We start from the raw sequence: 7,087 nt of genomic DNA, 5'->3' as shown, positions 1-7,087 counted from the left end.
TCCATGGCAGACATAACAGATGTTATATTATTATCTAACTGTAAATTAAAGTGATTTCCTTTAATCTCAAATATATCTATGAGTAAACTGTGTAAGACTAGTAAGGAAGACAAAAGCAATTATTCTGATAGTTTGGCCTAGACATTTGCTAACTCATATATCTGTTTCAGAATATATTCTTTTAGTTAGAAATACCCAATTATTTCACTTTTTCCCTTCACTTTGTTTGGATATATGTGGATCTTAAGCTCATCTTAATATTGTGGTTTATATTCATTCCCTTCCAAATGTCAATATATTTCAAACTAAATACATAAGTAAACAAATCTCAACCCTCAAGTGCTGCTTTGATTGGCTAATATGAAATAAAAACATTTGTTATTATATATATATATATATGAACAATGCTAGCCTTTTTAAAAAAATTAATGTACATTTTTGAGAGAGAGAGAGTGAGGCAAGGGCAGAGAGAGAGAGGGAGTTGCAGAATCTGAAGCAGGCTCCAGGCTCTCAGCTGTCAGCACAGAGCCCAATGTGGGACTTGAACCCATGATATGTGAGATGATGACCTAAGCCGAAGTCAGATACTTAACCAACTGAGCCACCCAGGTGCTCCTAGCCTTTTCTTTTAATTGAAGTATATTTGACACAAAATATTACATTAATTTCAGGTGTACAACACAGTAATTTGACATGCTTATATATCATGCTATGCTCATCACAAATGTAGCTACCATGTGTCACCATACAACACAATTACAACACCACTGACTATTCCCTACACTGCCTCTTTCATCCCCAGATATAAGCATAGCTTATAACCCTGGTTGACAGGGTAATTAGTACTGGGTAGACTTGGTCTGTGTTTCTTTGCTAGTGTATCTTCATTCTCAAGGCATAGTTTGTATTAGACTTAATTACACTCCCTTGCTACTTTAAATTGAGGGTATCCTCAAAATGAGGGTTTTGTTTGTTAAATTCAATCACTTGCCTCTGTAGATTAAGTGCCTAGGATGCTGCTATTAAAAAGAGGTTGTTATTAAGAGACACTGCTCCTAAACTGAACATACATTCATAAAACAACTCCCAACTTTGTAGCATCATGGTTCCAAACAGCTGTGTTCCAACTCCTGTGTGAGTTCACTGGTTTTTAGTAAACATGCCTTATGGAATAAAATACCTCAAATGAATAACCACACATCTCCTTTTTTTTTTTCCACCTCTACATGTCTTCTGAACATTGATCATTTATTTCTACTTGACTAGTATACCCTTAGGGAAACAGCATACATATTCTACCACATTGTGGCTAATGGTTACTGTACATGAACCTTGAGGCTATATACGCTTTCATAATAATTAATTCATTAGTAATATCTCTAAGGGTATTGTCATAGAAACAGAAAGGTGACAGAAAGAGGAAAAACACAAGAGAGAATTGTGCCAGCTGTGTACCAAGATCCGTTATTACAAACACTTAACTCAGATAATTGAACTCTTGGGGATGTCATCACTTGAGTTTTCATTTTAGAATTGTCCCAACTTAATTCCATGGATCTTCACATGAGCAAACTTAATATTGATGATTTGTCTAAGGACCTCAAGCAATATTAGAAAAACAGAACAAATACCTTAACTATTTTCTATTAATAAGAATACTTACTTGGAGTTAGAATACCTGTGTGCAAATCTCTGTATGCCATATATTGGCTAGGTGACTTTGAGCAAATTCCTTTGGTTAAAATTAAGGTGATAATTATAATCCATGCCTCACATATCTTGTGAGGTTATAACAATAACTAAAGAAGAATTTTCATTTTAAATTTCCACATTAAAGTTAATTTAAGATATCACCATTCATAGAGGTATATAAATTCAGAAAATTAAACAGTCAAGATATTTGGCATATTCAATGAAAAATACCCATTCCATAAATAAACTTTGTCCATCTGATTTTGAACTGGTTTTACTGAAATTTTGACCCAACTGATAGTATGTTTTGGCATCTTGAGGATGTCATTTAAAACAGCAATTATTTTTTATCACTTTACCTTCTCCCAGACGAAAGCATAGGCCAGAAAACTAATTATCAAAAGTAGTTTTCATCATGCAAGAAAAAGGTAATCAAATTACTTGGGCTAATTCTCAAATAAGTATTTTTATATGATCTAGATATTTAATTGAATTGTTTACACTCAATTATCTGTTCCTACAGTCCAATCCACACATCCATGTTCTTCTGAAGCCTTTTGCCACCACCTTTTAAAATTTTGCCATGGTGTGGTAACTCTGGGTTCTTATTCAAAACATAGTTAAAATGACAAGGTAGTTAATCTCCGACCTTGGACAACTAGAAAGAAATTTTCTACACCCTGTAAGAATGCGTTGAAGGGCCTTTACTTAAGAACAAAAAAGAAATAAAAGACAAATCTGTCCCATGAAAGAGATTCTTTAATTCTATATACAGCACTTGAGGACACAACGGACATCAGTTGTTGAAAATTTTAAGGAAGTAAATAAGAACAATAATAGTAATGATAACAATGACTAATATTTATTCAGTACTTGTAAGTACTAGGCACTTTGACAAATATTTTATATACATGTTTTAATTAAATCCTTTTTACAACCTTATCAGCTAGTATAATTACTACCCTAACCTAACAAATGAGAAAACTGAGACAAAGAGAAATTGAGTAAATTTCTCAGTATCACATACCAGAATTCAAACTCAGGGCTATCTGCCATAGAGTCCACTCTTAATCTGTTTACTACTACATTGTAAAAAAGCACAGAATTCAACTCAATACAACAGGATGAGTTCTCCAACAACAGGATTAGCTTTTCAGTGGTAAATATATCCATTCATTAAAAATGAACTTGATAGAGTAATGAGCTTAAACTTACTGTATGGATGAGGAAAATGAAGTCAAGAGCTACAAAGTGGTGTTTTCACCATCACAGAGTGTTTGGAAGCACAGATGGGATGGGTAGTCTCCTGTTCCCCACTCTACCGATCTCTTCACCATACACAGTGTTTTCTTAATTTGATCCTGGATGATCTCCAGTGATGATGTAGAGGTGTTTCAGCAAGAAATAGTACCATGGACAGCATGAGCTATTTTTCTGCCTGTCTAACTAACTTTCCTATCCTTGTTCCTTTAATTGACACTACTCCCCTAGGTATAGGAATGAGCAATAGGACTTCATAACTGTTAAAACTTATTCCCCAGACAAATGTGATTGGCCCTAAAGGATGGATAAATCAGAGACCTTCCTAGGCATTAATTCATGGATTTTAGGGATACTATGTGCTTTTTCACTGGAGTTACTGGTATGTGATTACTGATTTATGTTCAGAAGGAAACTGCACCAGCACATGAAGAGAAATAAACAAGGGATCAAAAAGAACCCTGAAAGCATTAATCTCTGGCTTCTAAGTTTTGATGAATTCAAAATATGAATACCCCATACCCCTCCTTGACTACAGGAGCCAATGGATTTCACATTCTTGCAACTGAAAGACAGAAACCTAACTATTCAAGATGGAGAGGGTGAATTCTATTTCCCTTAAAGCATCTTTCTGAATCAAGTCACTGTGAATCTCTAATCCTGATGTTTACTACATTCAGTCATTCAGCACCACTGCCTATTTACTATAAATTCATGAAAGTACTCAACAACTCTATTTGAGCCCCTTTTGTGAAGTTAAGCGAAAACCACTCCAACTCATAGCTCTGTTTCCAAATGGCAAAATGGAAAGTCTAAAAATAAATCACAATTTTCATAAAATGTTTAGTTTCTTTAGGAGAATTAAAGCACTGTAGCTAGAAACCTTTCTTTAGTACTACTAAAAAGAGGCACTTTAATGAAACATTTTATGAGAAAAATCTTGTTTTCTCACACAGAAACTCCTCTGTGACCTTATGCTCTAGGTCATTTCTTCCTAAGCACTGGTTTATTATCATTTAGTCACAGGAGCTGACATGACTATTTGTTGTGCCTGAAATGTAATTATAATTCTCTTGCTGCTTCTCAGAAACAAGTCTTTGAAATAAATGGTCAATGGTCAATGTAGTCAAAATAGACTTTCAAAATCATTGCAAAATTTCTTGCTCAGGATACTGACTGAATAACTTAGGAGAACAATTTTTGGATAGGCTGATGACCAGCACTCACGTACAAGTGGCAACAGGGATAAAAACTCGGAACTGCAAACAATACACCTATGTATGACAATACAAGTAAAACATCACTGTGGTGCTTTCAATAAATATAACATTATTAAACTTTTAATGCTGTCCATGAGTTCAGAAATTCCAAATATATGTTGCTAGTTCTATATATCATTTTTCAGATTGCATTGAAAAAAGAGATGTTGTAGTGTGAAGTTGCCAGGAGGATCAGGAAAAACCAGCAAATGCACCAGGGTCATGACAGATTCTATATGATTATATGTTATGTGGCACTGTGATTACTTTGTCACTTACGTATTTCAAGTGATTTCAAAGTCTTTCTACCTCTAATCATTCTTACAGAAAGCAAGGAAAATAGGAATTTCTAGGAGCTGTTGATACTCAAGAAGGGACCATCTTTAGACCACTTTCGTCAGTGAAATGGAAATTTTTCCAAGTCAAAATATTAAAGAAGTGCCTAAGTAGATGCCTCTATCACATGTGATGGGCTTATCCTGTTGTCTGTAGCTTTGAGTTGACTTTGTGTCAACACTTGCCAACAATGGAGTGACTTTGTGGCGGTCAGGGCAGAGCAGGAATTATTGAATTGATTGATTACAGATCAGACTTAGAGTGGGATTATATCTAATTTTCTTAGGTACCGCTTAGACAATAAATAAAAATAAGTTCTCAACATACCAAACATCTGGTATTTCTCTATTAAGTCTCCAAAATATAAGTAGTCATGTCAAAAACACAAAGTTATTTGAAACTATGACTTGAGGACAAAATTCTTTTTTCATTTGGTTTACCACACCAAAATGACTCTTCTCTGTAGGGGACTAAAACTTAATTTTTAAAGAAAATTCTGTAAACTGGAAAGAAAATTAAAAACTATTCTATGCTTTTCACATCTCCCTCAGGATTTAGTAATTAAAAAACACATTTAGCACCAAAATATCAGCTGCACTTTTCCTGTGAATTCACAGCCTTAAAATAGTGATGTCCTTTCAAGAAAACACTATTCAAAATGACAAGGGCAGTGCGCCACTAGGCGAAGAGCCATTAACTTTCAACCCTTTGTCACTTTTCTAATGTTTTTTAAAAATATGGTAGTAATGGATCATTTATCTATCTCTTTCTAAACCACTCTTCACTAAGCAATCCACCCTTTGGGGGCATCTTTCTTTCCTGCAACTTCACACTTTTGCATGTATTTCATGCATGCATCCTCCTTTGACTATGAACAGAGATTCATATTTTTAAAAATGGAAAATCCAAAGCACATACAAAAAAAACCCACATGGCCTTGGATGGGAAGAAAATTCAATGAAAAACTGAGTCAAAACTAAGAAAAATGATGAAAAAATACACACCCAAGTAACTTTGATTTCAATTATTAGGATCACCCAATTTTTTTGTCCCTATGAGACTGCTTCCCAACTTATTCATTTTGGCGACAACAAGCATAATATTATCAGGTACAATTTTATGAAAAGAACGAAGTATTAAGTAGGATATTATATATATTGGGAATTTTGTTAGTCTTTGAGAAGGCTTAAGGAATAATGAATATTTTCCTTGGTACATGGCTATATGACCACCATCATCTTTGTCCTTCTCCTCATTGGTGTCACCACCATTATCATCATCATCTATTCATTAGTTATTATATAGTAAGTCCTATAATCAGCACTATACATATATTATCTTCTTAAGTTGGCAGAGAAATAGGAAAAAGATGTGGTAACAAATTCATAAGGTAGATGGTAATGTCATCTGAAATTTGCATATGAAGTAAAGAGAAGTAAGAAATGCTCAAATACATAGAAAGAACTGGCAATGAACCCAACATTTGAACCCAAGCAGTTTGAGAGTCTTGCTTTCATTCCAATTTCTTAGCTTGGTTCCAGGAAACTCTTCTGCAAAAATTTCTTTTTTAACATTCTTCACTAATATGTGCATGATATGCTACTCAAAGACTGAAGATTACTAAAATCTAAAAGATTTTCAGCACTTTGGAGAGGATCTTGAGGACTGAGCTTCATTGTTAGTATGTTTTTGTAGTAACCAAGCACATGCAATGGTGCCAGGTAGTTTTTTATTCATATTTTATCAAAGTAAAACAAGAATATGGCTTAAAGAACTAAATAGTTCTAAACTGCTTAGAATAAACTCAATGATGTCTTATTACTCTTATCCCAATCTTGGAAGAAAAAGTTTTCTTCTGGATCTTGCTTCTATATTTCCAAATAACATGCTTACATTTCTATCTCTCAATGGATATCTGGAGACTGATATTTATAAATTTTTTATTTTGGTTCTCCTGCTCTCTACTTTTCCTACCTCTATTCTCCAAATGTTATTATATCACAATCTTTGCTTAATATTTGGTGTTTTAATTACCATAACTGTGTGAATTGAGTCATAATGTACTATGATAACTCTTTCTTGTTACTCCTTTTGTTTTTCTTGGAATTATTGTTGCTTATTTTTTATTGCTTAATAGTCTTTGAATCTTTTTCTAAGACTTCCCACACCCTCCAACAGATCTGAAATTCTTCTCAACACAATATTCATATAATCAGAACTGTCAGAAAATGTCAGTTTCATTTTTCAATCCACTGCATATATTTCTTCTGGAGTCACTGCTCCAAACTATACTAGTATCTTTTATCAATTCCTGTAGTACAGATATCAAGGTTTTTCTTTGACCTCATCTTGAGAATTATCTTGATCACTCTGTTGTGATAGATCTTTTGTTCTCTAGCTCCAACGCCTTTGCTTTTGTACTTTCTCATTACTTTTGGAGTACATCTTACTTTGGATTCCCATAAAACAGTACATGAAAGAAAATTTTTTGAGACACTGAATGTCTGAAAACATCATTATTCTACCTTCTTACTCAATTT

This window comes from Hyaena hyaena, unplaced genomic scaffold, assembly GCF_003009895.1.
Source record: "Hyaena hyaena isolate Hyena2069 unplaced genomic scaffold, ASM300989v1 scaffold_688, whole genome shotgun sequence".
NCBI lineage: Eukaryota > Metazoa > Chordata > Mammalia > Carnivora > Hyaenidae > Hyaena > Hyaena hyaena.
Note: the sequence above shows the minus strand (reverse complement) of the source record.